General features: G+C 38.2%; 1 long non-coding RNA gene across 1 annotated transcript; it reads right to left on the bottom strand.

Annotated features, from left to right (window-relative positions):
- Nucleotides 1-11,251: 11,251 nt before the first annotated feature.
- Nucleotides 11,252-20,135, bottom strand: LOC138283357 (uncharacterized). Its single transcript, XR_011201214.1, has 4 exons — nucleotides 20,004-20,135; nucleotides 19,612-19,638; nucleotides 12,252-13,497; nucleotides 11,252-11,657 (listed from the first exon to the last, which is right to left on the bottom strand). It is a non-coding gene; the product is annotated as an uncharacterized lncRNA (long non-coding RNA).
- Nucleotides 20,136-20,406: the final 271 nt, after the last annotated feature.

The raw sequence follows: 20,406 nt of genomic DNA, 5'->3' as shown, positions 1-20,406 counted from the left end.
GTTCCCAAACATAGCGCTGGCCCCTGTCCTTGACGCCAGGTAAGGATTTGGATTGTAAACACACTGGTTTGGTCTCAGTGGCCATTGAGGCAAAGGTGGATAGTTCGGAGGAGTGTTTGCATAAGGGGGTTTACGTCTCGGAGGTCGGGGTGGGGATGGAAGAGTGGTGGAATGGTGTCACCTGGTACAACAGAGGAGGCAGGAAAACCAAAAGAAGATGCTGCCATGGATAAAGTGGGTGGCAAGGTAAAAAAAAAAAAAAAAAAAAAAAAAAAAAAAAAAAAAAAAAAAAAACTGCCTTACATGGATACGGCCAAACCCCTCGGGCACACCTTATTGTGGCTACGAAGAAGAAGATTTGGAGGGGAGAATACGTAGAAATGTTAAAACTTTTATTTAGGGAGGTCAGGTCCAAAGAGGGCTCGGAAGAGGAGTATGAATTGGCTAAGCAGCCAAGAGTCCCCGTTACTACTGAAAATTGGACGGCTGCATTCTTATTATATGTGAGCGTGTACTGAGAACGGTTCCCAGAGAGGTCAGTTGTGCAGTTTAAATATATGGACATCATCCAGAAGATGCAGCTAAATTATGAGGGTTATGCATGGGTGTAGTACAACGAGGAGTTTCGGGCATGCATGGCAGCCGGTCAGGAAGTGCAATGGGGGAGGGAGGGGGGTGTGAACAGATTGATGTAGATTTATGGCAGCACACAATGAGACCCTCGAAATTTGGTAAAACCATTTTTACGGCCCTTTTGAGACCGGCCCACTCAGGGTGGGGGCTAGCGCAAGCGCAAAAAGGGGTCAGGAGCACCGGGGATCAGGGCAGCAAAGACAGAAGCATGTTGGGATTACAACAAGGGACTGTGCTCTCGCGAATACTGTAAATTTAAACACGAGTGCTTACGATGCGCAGGGACACACATGCTTATTGACTGCTATGGCCTCCAGAGCCTTGGGAGCCCAGGGTCTGGGACAGGGTCAGTCTTGTACGGGGGAAGCAAAGGGGGACAAATGGCAGCTAGGACAAAAGGGGGACAAGGTTCATTGCGAAAAAGCTCTTACTCCAGGTAAAATTGACAAACTGAGTTTCTGGTTGGAGAGGTATGACGACAAGGTGGCGGCACAGGTTTTGTTGCAGGGTTTTTCACAAGGTTTTAAACTGGGATACACACGACTGAAGCAGCGGTGTTAGGCTGAAAATTTGAGGTCAGTCAGGGGTAAAGAGGAGATTGAGCGACTTAAACGGGACAAAGAGGTGGCTGAGGGACGCAGACTGGCCCTTGACAAACCGTATAGTTTCCCCAATTGGGGTGGTTCCCAAAAAGGGAACCGGGGCAATACCAACTGATCCATCACTTATCTTGGGTGGAGGGGTCCTCTGTTCCTCCAGGAATAAAATCATTAACGGACAGTATTGTCCGTGGATGTGGCTTTTGCTATTGTGGAGGCCCTGGCACCTTGATGGCAAAGACAGATTATAAGATCAGCTTTTAGGCTTTTGCCATTGAGTTCCAGTGACTTTAAGCTTTGGGCATCCAGTTTCAAGAGAGTTGGTACGTGGACAAAGCACTCCCCATGGGCTGTTCGATTTCCTGTTCCTTATTTGAGTGCCTCAGCACATGCTTGAAATGGATTTATGAGACAATACAGGGCACAGGGGGGTGACACACTAGATGGCCGATTTTTTCTTTGCGGCTCCAACAGGCTCACACTGGTGTGCAGTGGTGCTATAGCAGTTTCAGGCAATCGTGGGGGACCTGGGTGTACTCCTGGCCCCCCGAAATGACGGTGGGGCCCAGTACGGCCTTGGCTTTTCTGGGTATTGAACTGAACACGGAGACTATGGCAGCTCAACTACCGGAGGACAAACAGACGGCTATGATTGTGAAGGTACAGGACATTGTGCGACAGACTAAGGTGACGGTCAGGGACATTCAGGTACTACTTGACCACCTTAACTTTGCTTGCAGGGTGGTAAGAGCTGGGAGGACATTATGTAGGAAACTGGGCATGGCTTTGTCCGTGCATCGATTACTACATCATCATGTGCAGCTCAGCACTGGGGTTAAGGAGGATTGGAGGATGTGGTGTTTATTTTTGGAATCTTTTAACGGTATACCCATGCAGACATGGCGGTCTGCAAATGGGATGTACAAATATTTTCGGATGCAGCTGTGGCATCGGGCTTTGGGCTTTATTGGCAGGGCAAATATGTGCGCACGAATGGCTGGTTGCATGAAGGTGCGGGGGTCGGAGCATCGTGTTTCTTGAATTGTTTCCTTTGGTGGTGGCAGTTTGCATATGGGGTCACCTCTTAGAACACAAAAGTGTGTTGTCGAGGGTCGACAACCTGGCGGTTGTACATGTGGTTAACAGGCAGTTGGCGAGGGACGTACAGGTGTTGCAGTGAGTGTGTGTTTGAATGTTTGCGCAGTGACATTATTTTTGGGGCTCGACATGTTCTGGGAGTGAACAATGACATTGAAGATGCATTGTCTCGTTCACAGTGGGAGAGGTTCCATGGGTTGCTTTCAGATAGGACCTGCGCAGGACGACAATGCCAGCAGCGCTGTGGACCATAGGCAACGCCAGATGCTGCGTCTGGTGGTGAATTTGTTGGCATGATCCACACAACAAGCGTTTTCCCGGATGTGGCACGAGTTTTTGCAGTGGGGGTGCAAAAAAAAGGGAATCTGACAAGGATGGATTGAAAGACGTGGTGCGGTTTATCATGGACCTGTTGGAGAGACGTCAGTCTAGAATTACCAGAGCATGGAAGATGGCAAGCATTGCCTTTATGTGGAAATTGTTGTGGGGGTTACGCACCATCAGCTGCAGAGCTGGGTCAAAGGCTTTTGGAGGGTTGGACCAAGGAAGAAGCAAAGAGGGGTAGTGTGAGGCAGCCTATGTCTGTCGCCTCAAAGAGATTTTGCAGGCACTGAGGTTGGTCTGTTCTGATTAGGATGAATGCCTATTATTTAGGATATTAATGTCTCAGTTGTTTTTCGGGGCATTCGGGTTTCAGAATTGTTGGGGTCGGAATACAAGCCAGGTGTAAGGTGGAATGACGTGAAGTTAGGGGTGCACGGGGTGACCCTGCTGATCGGGAGTTCTAAGATGGACCAACAAGGGAGGGGAGTGCACGTGGTGCTTCGGGCTTATCCAGTCTCAGGGATATGGCCTTTTTTGCTGGGTAGGAGGCTGAGGGCAATAGATATGGGGGAGATGGAGGGTTTTTTCGTCAAAGATGGTCAAGGTGTTTCCACATACCAGCTTCTCGCAGTATTGAGGGCAAACCTGAGTGTAGTTGGGCAGAACGCCTCCCAATTTGGGACCCATTCCTTCCAGATCGGGATGGCGACAGGGGCAGGGACAAGAGGGTGGAATATGCTTGAATTAATGGGTCTGGGGAGGTGGAAATCGGACGCATACAAGAAGTACGTAAGAAGGGAGGATGGGATGGAGAAAAGTCTGCGTTTAACATTTTTTTACTGCTGCAGGTTCCGTACCAGGACTGGAGGTGTGCTTCCTGTCGATATTGGTCTTTGGGCATTTATTCGTCCAGTGGGCCCAGAAGCAAGCAAGGCAAACAGCTATTGGGGAAAATTTGGGCTTGGATCGGAAGCAGTATCATGTTCGATGGAATGGCAAGGGAGGGATGCGGTGGCAGGAGTTATTAGGGACCTTGCAGAAGTCCCAAGCAAGCGTTTTTTTTCCTGGATGTACTGCTGATCCATTTAGGGGAAAATTATTTAGTTAAGAGGATGGGCTTCGATATAATGAGGAGCATGAAAATGGACTTGCAGGAGATTCATCAGCAGTGGCACGATTGTCATGTGATTTGGACAGCTTTTGCTCCTAGGATGGCAGGGAGAGGAGCGAGGAAACTGGGGGCAATAGAGCTGGCACGCAGGAATTAACAAGGAAATGAAAGTATTTTTATGGACAAAGGCTTTACCTATTTAGGTCAGAGAGATCTTTTTTGAAGACAGGAAGTTTTTCAGGGGCGACGTGGTACACCTGTCCTTCATGGGCATGGAGTTGTACCTGCTCCAAATGAAGGAGGTCCTGTAAGCTTTTTTCAGGGAACAATATTTTTAAAAAAACAACAACAAAAAAAAAAGAGAAAAAAAAAAAAACAGAGGGAAAGCGGGTCAAGCGACTGGGCGGGGTGGAGGGCAGATAAAGGAAGGCTTTTCTTTTTCTGGTGGCAGATTCAGAGAGTTCACATGACAACGAAAAGAGGGACGGACAGCAAATCTGCCAAGACTCTTTCAGATTGAAAGTGGGTGGACAGCAACAGGACAAGGTAGACAGGAAAAACTTGGCATTTGGGGGCATATTTATACTCTGTTTGCGCCGAATGTTCATCAAAAAATTTGACGCACAATCGGCGCAAACTGTGCACTATATTTAAAGTTTGACGCCCGAGCCCGCGAACGCCAAAATCCCGCTGTGTGCGTCATTTTTTGGATGCAGGAATCCACCTTGCGTTAATGACATGCAAGGTAGGCGCTTCCGTCCAAAAAATGTCAAACACCCGTGCGCCTTATTTATGCTACCGCTCAAAAATAACGCACAGCCGGGAGGCGGTGGTGGAAAATGACGCACAACCCGATTTGCGTAAAAAAATAACGCCTGGGGCAGGGGTTAAAATGGGGCAAACACACCACTACTTAAGGGAAACACACAGAAGCAACAGCAGAGCTCCAAAAGGAAGACATGGAGGTGTTTTTCATCCAGCATGCACGCAGAGCACAGGATCAACAACAGCAGCTTCCACAACACCAGCAGGGACCCCAAAGGCAACGCAGAAGGCAGGACAGGATATTCCGCACCAGGACAACCCTTATGGGACTCCGCCAACAAGACATCATTCAGAAGTACAGCCTTAACTGGCAAGCCATTCAGCAGCTGCTGCACAACATTGAGCCACAGTTGGCACCCAGCTTGCAGACACCCTGCACCATTCCACCAGAAACCAAGCTGCTAGCTGTGCTACACATGTTGGCAATTGGCTCCTTTCAAACCAATGGTGCCCAGGTTGCTGAGATCTCACAGCCATCATTCTCCGCCTTCCTCCCCAAGGTACTGGATGCCATCATCTCCCTCACACCCCACCACATCAGCTTCCCCAATACACAGCAGAAGCAGCACGAGACACAACAGGGGTTTTACAAAATTAATAGCTTCCCACAGATCCTTGGTGCCATTGACTGCACACATGTACGCATTGTGCCACCTGCTGCTACCGAACATCTATAACGCAACAGGAAGCGCACACACTCCATTAGTGTGCAGGCCATTGTCGATCACCGGGGTTTGATCACCAACATCGTGGCAAAGGATCCTGGGAGTGTACATGATTCATTCATCTTCCGTCACTGCACCATCAATAAACACTTCCAGGATGGACGATATGGAAATGGACTACTTGTTGGTAAGTACAGAAACCCAGTTATATACACACTGCACAGCAACTCTCTAGGACACACAACACATACACCACAACATCGACAAGTTGACAGGAACACACTGAGGTTGTGACACCGCTAGGCATGTTTGATATCCTCACCCAATGGGAGACACACCTAGGGACAAATGACAGTTCCAAACAACAACTGATGCCACTCCACAGACAAGGGAAAAATTTAAAAAAACAATGACAAACACATGGCCCTAACTGGCAGTACATCTGGGAAGATTAAACTTTCAATATCACATCAATAATACTCAATCCAACACCCTTCAAACCAATACTTACTGTGCAAGGGGTGTGTAATATTTTTTGCTGCAGGTCAAACACCATGACACATTGCACGTCACCTTCATTGTAGTCATCATCATGCTATCATTGAGGCTGTGCCAATATCTCACATCACTCCTGCTCTTACATTACCCACTACCAAGAAGCAAGTGGACTGTGCGAAGAACACATCTTGATGTGACAATATTGAAAGTGCACATTCCTACACATACGCATTGCGACAAATTAACACACACACAACAGATGTATTGCCATAGGGACCTTCTGAAACTCTAAATGACAACCTCACAACCAAGTTAGCTATCTGAACTAGAACATGTTCAGTAGTATAGGTACACGTTGCAACCTGAGTCGGCTTGGCAAGGGCAGACAAATAGGTCTTAAGTGAACTTGTCACATCTACATCAACATGTTCTCACTCATTTCCTCTTTCAGCTAATCAGGGGTATGGGATCCAGCCATGGATTATGACCCCATTTGCAAACCCAAGCACTGCAGCAGAGCATGGCTATAATGAGGCACATAGGAGGACACGCACCATAGTCGAGAGGACCTTTAGCATCCCGAAGTCAAGATTCAGGTGCCTCGGCATCACCGGAGGCAGCCTCCTATACTCCCCTAAAATGGTGTGCAAAATCATTTTGACCTGTGCCATCCTGCACAACATGTGTAAGAAGGAACATTCCCATATATGAACCAGACCCACAAATGCCTGAAGAGGAGGATGTTGTCCATCAACATGAGGGGGGACCATCCAAACACAGCTGCAGGATTGCGTCGGAGACAACATAGTACCCAAAATTTATTTTAACCGTACTCCCCCATCACCACTGTCTTACCATATGTAAATAAACACCTATACTAATCACCATATCATGGTGTGGACAATAATTTTTGCATAACATTATCTCTAACTAGCAGAATCAGAGTGTAGCCTCATGGAGCATTGCTGAAATACTGATTAGGACACATTACATGCCTAAACTATTTAGATGCGTATGAATGGACAACCACATTCACTCACACTGTAAATTACATATATCCTGTACATGTCACATTTGAAGGGCAATAGCAGGGGACCAAACCTATGTCACACATACATCTTGGCAACATGGTTCATCGCAGCATATGGTACACAACTAAGTCACTATCAGACAATAATGGGAAAAATGCCTCATACATTAGGCAGTGGATGTGCTATTGCATTAGTAACAGGAATGTATGACCAGACCCTTGACAGCAGTAAGTGTTACATCACCTATCTTTGCAAGGAATATGTGTGATTAGATTTCCATATAAGCAGCAAAGTCATAGCACAAGTGCCCCAGGTATGACTAGCATTGCTCACATGACATCCCCTGCACATGGCAGCCCATGTCCTAAGTCCTGACACACACATGTTCCCAGTCTCACCCCACCCTTTGTCAGAGGCTCCTGGAATGGTAATGTGTCCCCAGATAATCCCTCCTCTACGCACTCCCAGACTCACAATGTAAATCCAGTGTGCTACCCTCTTTAGAATGGTATGCCATAGTCATTGTACTTCTGTCTGCATCGGCGTCAGGTTAAATAATGCACTGGCTTGTAGTCGCTAAGCCCTGTTATCACCTGTACATTGCTTCCCATGCAAAAGGTACTGTTGTCCATTTGAACTTGAATCTCACCTACAGGACTTGAGACAGATGATGCACACACCTGTGAGCACCTCCATGGACAAAGCAAAACACAAACGCTGTGGGATAGCGTAAGTGGATGGACGGAATGCGGAGCCAATCAAACATTCACCCGAGTCACAGATCTGGGTTTAATCCATCCATTATTTTGCTCACCATGCCACCCCAGTTTGAACCCAGCCATATGCAAATCAGTCTTGACACTGTTCCTCATGGGAACAGTCCAGCCCGAACTGACAGGCCAGGTTCTCCCTGGACCGGAAACAAGCATCCTGGGACCGGTTTTGGGGTTTCACCCCTCATCAGGTAGGCTAGCTTGAATCCAGTTGCACAGTGAGCCCGGGACCCATGTCTTTGCATACCCAGCACACTGAGGGCGGCAAAGCCATTTGAACATGCACTGCCCTTGCAGATGCTTGGAACAGCATAGAAGCTGCCATTTCATCCATAACACTGTTATGCCTTCCCACATAAATCAGCTGTGTAACACAGCCCTTGGGTTAATGTGTTACTTTCCAACCCACAGGACAAACACACTTTTCCGTTTCCACTGTCTTGTTCCTCCTTTGACCACTGTGAATTTACCTTGTGAAATGTTTGGAACCCGATTGACCCGTCATCCTGTGAGCCTGACTAGCTCATGTCTTAGCGTTACCCTAAAGGTTCCTTGGGCCTACATTTGTATCATAGTTGCTTTCCCAACCCTCATATTCCTCTTGGGGTATTGTGTCAGGTGGGTCTACAATGCATACTCAAATACATTGTATGGCATAATCAGTTTCTTTATTGCACCATGGATGGGGGGGGGGGGATTTGTCTCCAAATAGCCAAATCATGGCCTATCCCTTGTCTGGGTGTCATGTATGCATGAGTGACAATTTGTGACATTGTATCATGGCTGTATGCATGGATTGGGTATGGTGCCTCCAGCACAACAAACAACGTCAGATAATGTGCATGAAATGTCTACACATGTTAGGACCCTGACAGTCCACACGCTGAGTCACATTGCTCCCAACATATTGATGGGGCTTGTGTGGTCAATAGCTATGAGAGTAATCAGCACAGAGGCACTGATGTTCCCAGATGCTGTGGGAATTTTAAAGGCCAGCCTGTGTACAAATGTTGTCAGGAATCCTGCCGGTATAAGATTCCTGAGAAATTAACTTTGTCAGCACACCAAGGTTGCCCTGCTCATAGTCTCATAACACGTCTGCAGTGACAGGGTTGGACCATCCCCATGTGTGTTCTCAAATCCACATTGGCTTTCCTCCTATTGATCTGCGAAGGATACTTTGTAGATACATGATATAGCTCCACAGACTCATGGCTAGACCTGCACGTAACTGACAACATAGACCCCAATAATTATACAGGCTAAACATTGGCCCACACACACACAAACCAGACACCTCTGTGCATTTTACCACTGGAAATATGTGAACACGTGCTGCTTGGTCTGCTGGTCCTCCACTGCCACAGGAGAGACACAGCTCATTTATATGACTCCAACTGTGGCGTAACATTACAATTGTGTATTATATTATGGACTCCGTGTCACAAACACGGTACCCACATAGTATGATCTCATGCCTGACTCATGGTGGGTTAACAAACAAGTGTCTAGGAAGTAGTATCCAACATTCCAGGACATGTGATGGCCAAGTTTTGGAACATTGACATGAACAACCATCTGCTATCTATCCAGTGCATGCTTTCTCATTGGTGGTGTTTATGTTCCAAAAAACCTAGGAAGTGCACACGGACTTGCATCTGAGGGTTGGACACATTGACTCCACATGCATACCAGCGGATAAGCAAAAATGCATCTTGTGATGTTCACACAGCGGGTCAACAACAATAGTAGTAGCCAAATCACACACATTGACCCATAGGCTTTGAGTTAATGTAATGAGTTGTGTCGCCTTGCTATCCTCTCTTGACACAAAACATGCTCAAACTGGGTACTACATAATTGTATCCCACACTTTTGGCCATCTATTGAGTCAGTGATGCATGAAAATCCAGTACACCGTAGAGGATCATGGTCCGCAGTAGGATGATGCGTCACAGGTGCCCATACACCGTAATGACCAATGTTGGTGCAATCAGCCTGTCTCTGTATTTTCACAACTGTCATGTCCCTTTCAAAATGAGAAATGACCCAAACCCGGTTAATAACAGAAAATATGACGCATATGCGAAAAAAGACATGCATCTAATAAAAAAAGGACATATGCATCTAAAAATGAAGCATATGCGTTGAAATATGACGCACAATGCCCTGAACCATCCATTGGCCCTGAGCGGTAATTCCCACACTGTCCCCCCGGAAATTGGTTAAGTATAACACACATTTAACAATATGGATGCGGGGTTATTTCTTCTCATATGCATCAAAAAAAGAATGACGCACAGACTAAGTGTCATATTTTGACGCATAACAAGAAAAACACACCGCATTTGAGGCAGGCAGTGATGTAATAGGATATCTTGTTTAAAGAATTGGTACAGTGGGTGTACTTTCACTTTGCAGTATGTGATATTTCCTGGCTGTGTATAGACTGGTCTCTTTGTGAATTTTGTGATTTTGTCTCCAGTGTGGTCTTTAAATTGTCTTTTTGTGTATAATAACTGTCTGTGGTATCCGGTCAGTGTTTTAGGGGTCAGCCATGTTGTCAACATTTGTCTTTGTTGTGTTGGGAGTCTGTGGTGGGTAGTGGTAGTTTGGGTGTGGTGGGCTGTGTTTGTAGTTTTTTTTTTTCATTTTCCTGTCCTACTTTTCCTCTAATGAAACTTTATGAAGTACACTGTTCCATAAAAGAGGAAGAATGAAAGGTATACACAGGGCTAATGATAGAAGATTAGGAGAGCCCTCACACACCCAACAGGATGTCAAGCTTCATCATTGGGCAACCTCCTCGTCAGACCAGCGCTACAATGTCTGACGGCCCACACCTTATACAGGTAATGGTACTTAACCAGAGATCCTCTACCAAATTTGGTCAGACCTATGGTGAATACTTGCTATCGGTGTATGTAAGAGAGGAAGAAGTGAAAGTTAAAATTGGCTCATAGCCATCATATTTAAAAATTCATAATTAGGTTAAGGCCAAGATTAAAAGAAAATTGGGGAGTGCTAATGGAGAGAATGATCAGCTGCACTCCAATGGAGGAAACTAGGTAGTGCCCCAGATCCCGTGATACTAGGTCAACGTGTTTCGAGACTAAGTGGTCACTAATGATCCAGTGACGCTTCTTCAGGACCGCTACTACTACCTCTCCCATACTGATCCAAAATGTTAAGTGCCGGTAGGCCACTTACTTGTGAAGACTGTACGTCAGTCAGTTTGGTCAGCAAGTCGCCCTGTGAAAAACAAACGTTCATTTGCATAGAAGTTATAGTGCACAGTGAAATTAAAAACAGTGACTAAATGGTTCATAACCAGTCCCAAGTGTGGTAGATAAAAACAGTTACCATCCTATCAGAGTACGGGCTTCCTAGGAATACGCAAGCCACAAAACCAAGAGTGTCATACTAGACAAAGAGACAGGAATAAAGCACAGAATCCATGAATACTGGTTGCACATTAATACTAACCACGACCATGTATCATGGTAAAAGATACCATAGTCATCTTAAATAAATCAAGCTGATCCTCTAAAGTTCATAATAATTCTGACACAATTGTATATATGAGCTGCACTTATGTTGTGTCCAGTGTTAAACAGAGGAGGCATGTGTCAAAGACAAGTGAGTGAATGGCGGTGGTTTAATTATGATTTTTTTTTTTTAATTTCAACCGGTATTGTGAAAATTAATAGTATAATGATGTGTATGCAGTTTTTTAGGACAATGTTGCAAATAGTTTTCTCTTTTTATTTTACAGTATATCAATGTTTTTACATTTTGTTTAATAAACTTCACATGATAGATATATTAAACATTTATGCAAATGTTAGAATTGTACCAATTTCTTTTATAATGTGTTTAATACATCTATTGCAGAAAATAACCTAGTGTTGTTAATAGCTGTTCTATTCAAAGAATTTTAATTGTGGATTGATAAAGAACCAATCTTTTAATAGTTCATTTTTAATGTCCATAGATTGGAAGGTTTCATCATTTTGTATTTGCGTAGTTAATGTGGTTATTTCTTCTATAGATTTTTCAATTCCATATATGTGGATTGATAAAGTTTCTTCTTGTGGTTGCTGTGAATGAAATAGAAGAACATATTTTAGTGTTAGGTTGTAGTATATTTTCTATTGTAAATTTGCAGCTTTTGTAATGTTAGTAGTAGGTTAATATTATGAGTGTATATTTTAATTATGTGAAACCTTTTTGTTGAGACTGATGGATGATATAAGTGTTATATAGAAAATGTTTGGATAGATACAATTTGTGTAATAGAGAATTATTTTGTAGATTGTAATAGATATAAGGTAATAGATCTGTTATGTTAATTGATTTTTAAATATTATTTTGGATTAATAGATATATTGATGGTTTTTAGATGGTTAATAATTATGTTAGTGGTATGTTTTTAATAATTAACTGATATTTAAATATTATAATACTAACTGTGCTTGTACCAGGTGCTGTAGTAGCAATGTTGTAATGACCCTGTTGAAGGTATGAAATAGTTAGGTAGTAGTTTGTTTTTAAATTTGTACGCCATAATTTGTTATCAAAATGGTGTTGAATAGTTATATGTGTAATAGTTGGATGTTGAACTGGAATGTAAAAAAAAAAAGGTAATTGTAATGTGAAATAGTTATTTAATAGATTTTTTTTAATTGTTTTACCTGCAGTATGCTGTGTTTAAAACTTTCTTCATTGAACTGATGTATAGCTACATGGGTTATTTTTAATATAATCTCCGATTTTGAATTGAAATTGTGTAGCTTCTCTCCATACAGTGATCTTTACATTGTCAGTGGTGTCCTTTATTGTTAGTGTTTTAATTTCTGTTTCTTGTCCTCCAATAAATACTTTTTTGATATTCTCCTCCTGTTAAAATTTGGATGGTAATGTTTATTTTTAAAATAGAAGTATAGAAAGAGATAAAGAATGAGAAATAGATATTAAAAATAAGGCAGATAGAGAGTGAAATAATTATATTGTGAGAGATATATACAATAATAGTTAAAGATTGGGAGAAAAAGAAAGAATGTGAGTAATAGAAATAGAAGGAAATGGTAACAGATGTAGATGAGTTTGAGATATAAATAGAAAAAGGAAGTATAGAGTTAGAAATAATCTGATTTTTTTTTTTTTTTTTTTACATAAGAGTGAATTTGGTGGAATAAAAATGTTTGTGAAAGTGACAGTGAACGGAAGAGAATATGAAAGATAGAGGAGGAATAGAGGCTAGTGAAAGTTAATGATAAAGAATGGAGAGTGAGTGTAAGCACAAAGATTGAATGAGGGAGTTGCAAAGCTGTAGATAGACAATGAATGATTTAAAGTAATGAAGTGTGAGAAAAATAGTGAAATAAAGTAAGTGAATGGAAGTGTGTGAAGGGGAGGGAGGTAGAATAGAAAGTGAGTTGGAAGGGATGTACTTTTAAAAAAGAAAATAGATAAAGCAAGTGTAGATGAAAGGTTTAGTGAAGCGAGTAGAATGTTACATTTTAATATGTTACCTTTGTGACAGTATCACAAACTGTCATTAGTGTTTTCATTTGAGCTCCTTTGATGACCTTAATTGGTGATGTTGGTGGAGCTGGTGGTTCGAATACAATTTTTGCTTCTTGTCGAATTGTTTCGGAAATTGTTAATTGTGGTACCCTTGTTATTTTTGTTTGTTTTGTTAATAATAGTGTTTTTCTTTTTACAAGGTAGTTCCGAATTAGTATTCCATGTTTTTCTTTAGTTAAACTCTAATAGTCTTCAATATAGCAAGTTGCTTTGATACTTCCTGTTGTATCTGCCAATGCTAAAGAACTTTGTTTTGCTGTTTTGTTTGAACAAGTGATGATGTTTGCTTTTATTGTTTTTTTATATATTTTGTTGTCCTCTGTTCTCATTAATTTCTTGGATTGACAGCATCTGAAATCAGAAAGAGAAACGTTATAAAAATAAATAAATCTTTTTTAAATTGCAACCCATAAAGCTCTGTGGTCACTGTAATACGATTCTAAAGTTCCATAATGTTCTATGTTGTCATTAGTGTATATGTGGCCTAATATTGTTTCGTAATTTGTGGTTGTAGGTATTGATTATTTGTTTACATTGAAAGTGCGTGTACATAAAATCTTTTAGTAAGGAACTTTGTTTGCATTTATTATTGAAATCTACATTAAAATCCCCCATAATGATATATGTATAATTGGGGTAGAAATGAATTATTAGACTCAATAACAATTATAATGTTTCAATTTGTGTATGTGCTGGTTTGTGTAAAATGATAAATTAGTTTATTAATATCTAGTGTGAAATGTAAGATATCAATATTTTGTTGTGTTTCGTAAATAGGCAGTATGAAAACAATTTTTGTAGAATATTGCTAGGCCATGATTTGTTTGTTCATTGTTGAACAAATAATACATGATGAGATAGTTGTATTGAAAAAGTATCATAATTAGCTTTTCTACTAGTGTTTATTTCTGTAGGGCAAATAATGCTGCACTCATGATGTTTTGATCAGATGTTAGTGATTTGAAATGCATTTGAAGTGATTGTATATTTTGCACAATAATTTAATTTGTTGCTGTATGTAGCTATTTATGGAAGTAATGTGTGCAATGGCATGTTTTTTCATAATCGTTTCATCATTCACTTTTTGATGTACAATTATTTTAGTTTCATCAAAATTAATGTCAATCTTTTTTATTGATTTTGCTCTGCTTGTATCTACATAATGCAAGTGATGTATTTTTCTATTCTTAAAGTAGTTCCATAGTTTCACCTTGGGTTCTATGTATTGTTCTTGCTGATGCTTGGCATAATGGAAATTGTTTACGTATAAAAGTAATGCATTTTTTTGTGTATTGAAATTGCCTAATAAGGGGATGTAGGGGTGTCCAATTAGTTGAAATAGCTGTGTGATATAAGTGTTTGTTATCTCTTCGTGTTATTTTGCCAATCTTTTTATTATCAAAGTTTATCCAAACTATAAAGGGTATATTGTTCATAGCTTCTATTAATTCTACAACACCAGAAGTGCGATTTGCTAATCCATCATTAACAGCAATATTACATGTAATATAGCGTAGTTTTAAAGCGTATGTAAGGTGTGTGCAAGTCCCATAGTTTTTGTAGGATCTGTGGGTAATTGTTTTAATTTGGTTTGCTTTACTTTTTCTGTAAGATCAGAACTATCATTTGCTATTGTTGTGCAAGCTGGATATTGTACGTGTTGTTGCAAAACTTTATTAATGTCATTTACTTCTTTGTTGATATGATATATGTTATATTTTTGATAATAGTTTCATCTGGTGTTATTTTTCGTTTAATTAGTAAAATATCTGTTTTTGTATTTTTTCCTTAGTCTGTTAAGCAACTCTGCAAATGGTAAGTCATTTGATTGTCTCATTTTTGAGAGTTCATATATTCTAAAATGTGTTTCCCATAAGTTATTGCTTATTGGTCCATATGAATGTTTAGAATTTTCAAGTATGTATCTGTCAAAAACTGGTATTAATTGATTAAAAAAAAAAAAGTCTCCTATTGCTACAATGGATATGCCTCCAAATGGTCGATTGGATTCTTTTATTTCTTGTAATCTGTTATGTATAAAATTGAACATATTTGTACCAACCACAGAAATGTAATCAATTATTAGTACTTTAAGATGCATTAGCTGATTTTGAAGAATTGTTCTGTATTCATGAGTTAGTGGTTTATAAATTAAGGTTTGTGATACTGGTATTTTGAATGTACTACGTAGTGGTTTTCCATTAATATTATGTGCTGCTTTACCGGTTGGTGCTGTAAGCAATATCTAAATGTTATCTGGATTTTCCCCTGCTTTAGTATTATAGTAATATAAAAAAAGTTTGATAAAGTGCTGTAATAAGAAAGCTTTTTCCAACTCCTGCTCCACCAGTATAGAATGTATAGCATGGTGTTTCTTTTGTTTTGACCCATTGTAAATGATGGTAAACACATTTTTAACTGTTCTTCAGTTAAATTATGCATAACGTTATAATAATCGTTACTTGGTAATAACAAATTAGAGTTTCATCATCATTATTGCCTCTGATACCTAAATCTAATGACAGGTCAGATAAACAGTGTGTTTCAGTCTTTTCTTGATCACTTGATGATGGATTATATGGTATGTGTTAGTGGTGAAAGCAGATGTGCTAATGGTGTTTCATTGTTGATGTTAATTTTTGAATTTGAAATAATTTCATTGTTTTTATTATGATGTTCATCAACTATGTGTTTTATTTCAAGATATCTTTTTAAGTATGTTTTGCTATTTGAAATGATTTTTTCCTCTCTCCATGGATAGTATAGCAGTAATAATTCTCCATAATAATTTTCGGAGTCATTGTTTTTATTAAATCTGCTTTTTTGGTGCCTATATTTAAGCTACCATTTGTTTCTATGTCTATATTTTCTTTATCATGGTTTGCATCTGATTTCAATTTCCTCCTCATCTGAACTGTGTTTGTGAGTAAATTGTCATTTTTAAAGTTAGTTTACTTGTGCTTTTCTGATTAAACATAGAAGCATAATCTGCAAAAGTACATTGTTCTAATGCTTTTGTCTATTTGCTATATTTTAATATGATATTATCCAAATGCATATTAGTTGATGACTCCGGTAATGAATGTATAGTTTCTTGGTCTTTCATTAAATAGGTTCTTTTTTCTGGAGGGTTTGTATTAATAAATATAAATGAACGTGAACTTTTGCGTAACGGTATTTGAAGAATAAGGTAAGCAGTTTCTTGAACACTTCTGTACTGTTTAGGAATGTGTTGCTTATGTGCTTAAGTTGTTCCTTTATATTACTATTTTAGTAGACTTAATTTGCTGCCTGTGCAATAATTTTACTCATGCCTCTGATTTACTAGTATATAAAATTATGTAAACTGCACAAGCATCTAATATAAACTGTAAATCTAGGTTTGCTTTCCAAGATTGTAAAAGGATTGAATTATAGTTATTAATAAAACATTCTGCTGGAGTTCTCCTTAAAAAAATGATTTTTTTTTTTTGTCTAAGAGTGATCTTATACACATATATTCCTGTGTATTCAAATGTATAATTTGTAAAAAGCTTTCAAAACTTAAATTGTTGAAAATATGGTGTATTCATAGTTTCATGAATGTTTTGAATTTGTTGTTGTAAAAGTTTGTCTTGTGTGTAGCACTAAAGGTTCTAGGATTATAGTTTGTGGCATTGGATATTTAGGATATTGATATTTACATGCAATTTTTGGTGTGCGCATGTTTTTGTAGTGGTATTAAAGTTTGTATCTGTGGGTCCTCTGATTTTGCACAGGTGATATATTTATGAATTCAATTAGTTCTTCTATGTTACTTTCTTTATATTGGGGTGCAGTTTCTATCCACAAAGCATCTATATATGTGGGGACCCTCTTTGCTGAAATTCTACTCTATAAAAGTAGTCAATTATTTTGCCTATAGGGTTAAATGTATGCATTAAAATGGTATTGAAAAGTTTTCAAACCTGAAAGTCAAAATGTCTTGCACATGTAATTGGATGTTGTTGCATTAATTTACACTTACTTTCCCAGGGCATATTCTCAAACTTTTATTTTGAGTATTAATTTGATTTTTGTATTCCTAGAAGTATATTAATTAAATGATGCCATTTTGTTTCAGCTGCAGCTAAAGTTAGGAACATTTTTGGTATTCCAAGCTGTCTCATAGCAAAACGATTTTCTGCACTGTTCCCAATATGGTGGGGAACTGCAAATAGTTTAGTATTTTATACCCTTCGTTGTATGGAAAAATGTTTTCTAAATTATATGTCTATCAGGAATACATGTCCCACTGTTAAAATGTTTCCTACATGATCTGTTTATTTTTACCTTGTATTTATTTTGTGTAATTTCTTTAACTTAAAGAAAACATTGGTAATAGATTTTGCAACTCTCCTGTCCCAGCTTCATAATTCACATTTACATATTGTAATGTACAGGTGTGAGTCTATCTTTATTATCAGGCCTTCTTTCTCCTCCAAATACTGTTAGAAAAGCTAAAAATTCTGGGTCTTTGTCTTCATATAATCCTCTTGGTGTGTTATGTTCAGCAGGTGCTAAACTTAAGATTAACACCGTCAGTGGTAATCGTTTCATTTGTTAACATGATATCTAGATTTCCTGCTGCTAGGTTGTCTGAAGCATCAGACTAATTGTGTGTTTCTGAATTCTCATTGCAAGAATTTATTTGTTGTGGTATATACTTCCAAGGAGGAAGTACAGTAATTCCATATTCCTTGTACATGTTACTATTAATTACTAACTGTATGGCAGCTGCTTTTACTTTATTTGGTCTAACATTTGCAAAATGTGTACGATTTATAAGCTAAATTTCTTTTTCATTGAATAGGAATTGTCATGTCATCATTAATTTGCCTTGGTAATATTGTAATTGTTGTCATTACATCTGCTGGTACATTAACAGCAGCCCCTGATAATGATTTTTGTGAGCCTTGTGGCAGTGTTTTAAGTTGCAGGAAGGGAATTCTGGGTAAAACTAATCTTTCTTCTAAGTTATGTGAATGTAATTGTGTTGGGATATTTATAAACTTAATTCCATTAATGAAAGAACATGGTGGTATTTTATCATTATTTGTGTGTATGGCAAGTATTGCATATATAGTTTGTTGTTTTTTGGCTTATGTTACATTGTATAAATCTTGGATGTCCACTAATATTGTCGGTATTTCTTAATGAATGTTTAAGACATAATTGATTGCAAATAGTACAAATGTACTCTGGACCATATAATATTTCCTTATGAAATTTGCTAATTATAGCATTGGTTGTTCGTATATTTAAATCACTATTAACTGTATTGTGAATGTTTTGTTGTACACATTGTCATTTGTTGCCACCTAGCTGTCCTGATAATGATATTTTGCATCTTTGAGTATTTGGTCATGTGTATTTTTTAGTAAATTGGTTCGTATCTCGTTTTGTTTGTGATTTAGATAGTGGTGTTGATGGTTGCCCGATTTTTCTGTAAAATGTTTGTTAATATTTTTATTGACTTTTTGTGTAGTAGGGATTACTGTATTGCTCACTATATTAGTACATGTGTTAGTTTTATGTACATTTTTTTTTATTGTTTCGAATTCTGCCTTTCCAGTTTTTTTGTAATGATTTTTGCAGGGACATTTTTTGTATTGTGTTTATATTTATAGGTGTTAATTCAAAAGCAACAATTTTCATTTGGTACTTTTATACTGTTTGCAAGTTCCAAAATATATTTTATTAGTGCATCAATAGTTATTTGAATTGTTATACATGTGCCATTAGGATGAGGCATTCCTTTGTTATCTCGGCTATGGGAATCAAATACAAAGTATGTATTCATATTTTTGATAATTGAAATAATATACATTCATGCAAAGTAATATGCCTGAATGTAAACGTAGGGATGAATTTAATGCGGTTTTAAATTCTGGATATAAAGGATCAATACATTACCATAATAAGGTTTACCTAGTTGAATTGAATATATGTTCGTGTTCTATATAATTAGGTAGGTTATCTGGATGCATAAGTGTTTTTTTTTTTTATTGGACTTTATTCTGCATATAAAGTTTCTCCTAGATCCATAATATAATGTAAATCATTTGAATTCCATGTATTAGCTGGTTTATAGTAGTTATGTATAATTGCAAAAGTACTATTTGGTAGGCATTGTTTGTCTCTAGAATTACTAATAAATTTGTTATGCCCTGGATGATAATTTGCTTGTACTATCTTATTCATTTTATATATATATATATATATATATATATATATATATATATATATATATATATATATATATAGAGAGAGAGAGTTTTGATAGTAGCTACTAGGTGTTTATGATTGTATATTTTTGTTTGTGATGGGTTTTATTATATAGGATTTATTGTATTTTTATTTTTAAAAATGTATTGGATTTTAAAAGTGAATGTATTAGTAAATATGCTCATTGTGTATTTTATTTGTATTCGAATAGTTGCTTACCTTTGCAAATTTTGTTTAAAGTACCACCTGTTTGGAAATGAATTAAAAATTAGATGTATTATTAAAAGTATTTATAATAAAGTGGATAATAGCTTTTTTTGATAATTAAAGTAATTTTGTGATGCTAAATTATGATATGAATTGAGCTATGACATTTTTTAATGAAGGAAAGGAAGAAACATGGCGATACAGCCTAGCCAGCATTACAAAGCTTGATTTATATACAGTAGATAAAATTGATTTAGTTATTGATGAGAATTCAAAAGGAACAAGTAAAATGCACTTTTAGTGGAAAAATGTTAGTAAGTTTAATATTTATGGAATTATATATTTTTTTAAATATAGATGTTATGGGAAAAACAATTTTGCTAAACAACTAAAAAGGTACTTACTTTTGATGATCAAAGATTAATAGGTTTTGTTGGCACTTTGTGTTTTGTAAATGGTAATACCTGAAAACAAATACAATTTTTTTTTTACATTTTATCAATACTAAATTAGTAAGTATTACGACTGTATAATGCTAACTTTTAGTATGGTAATACATGTTGAGTAGACAAATAGAGGAAGAAGAGAGAAAGAAAGTGAAATAGAACAGACAGAAATTAGAGATTGTGTACTGAGGAGTTTGAAAAAAAAAAAAAAGAAGAGAAAGAAATAAACTTGAAAGGATAGAGAGAGAGAGAAAGGTAGAGAGTAATGGAGAGGAAATATATTGAAAGAGTGAGATATTTGGTTAAGGGAATAGAATGAAAGAATAAAAGTAGTAGAAAACAAAGTAATAGAAAGAAATAT

Source organism: Pleurodeles waltl, chromosome 3_1, assembly GCF_031143425.1.
Source record: "Pleurodeles waltl isolate 20211129_DDA chromosome 3_1, aPleWal1.hap1.20221129, whole genome shotgun sequence".
Classification (NCBI taxonomy): Eukaryota; Metazoa; Chordata; class Amphibia; order Caudata; family Salamandridae; genus Pleurodeles; species Pleurodeles waltl.
The sequence above is the reverse complement of the archived record's forward strand: the minus strand, read 5'-3'. Positions and strand labels throughout refer to the sequence as shown.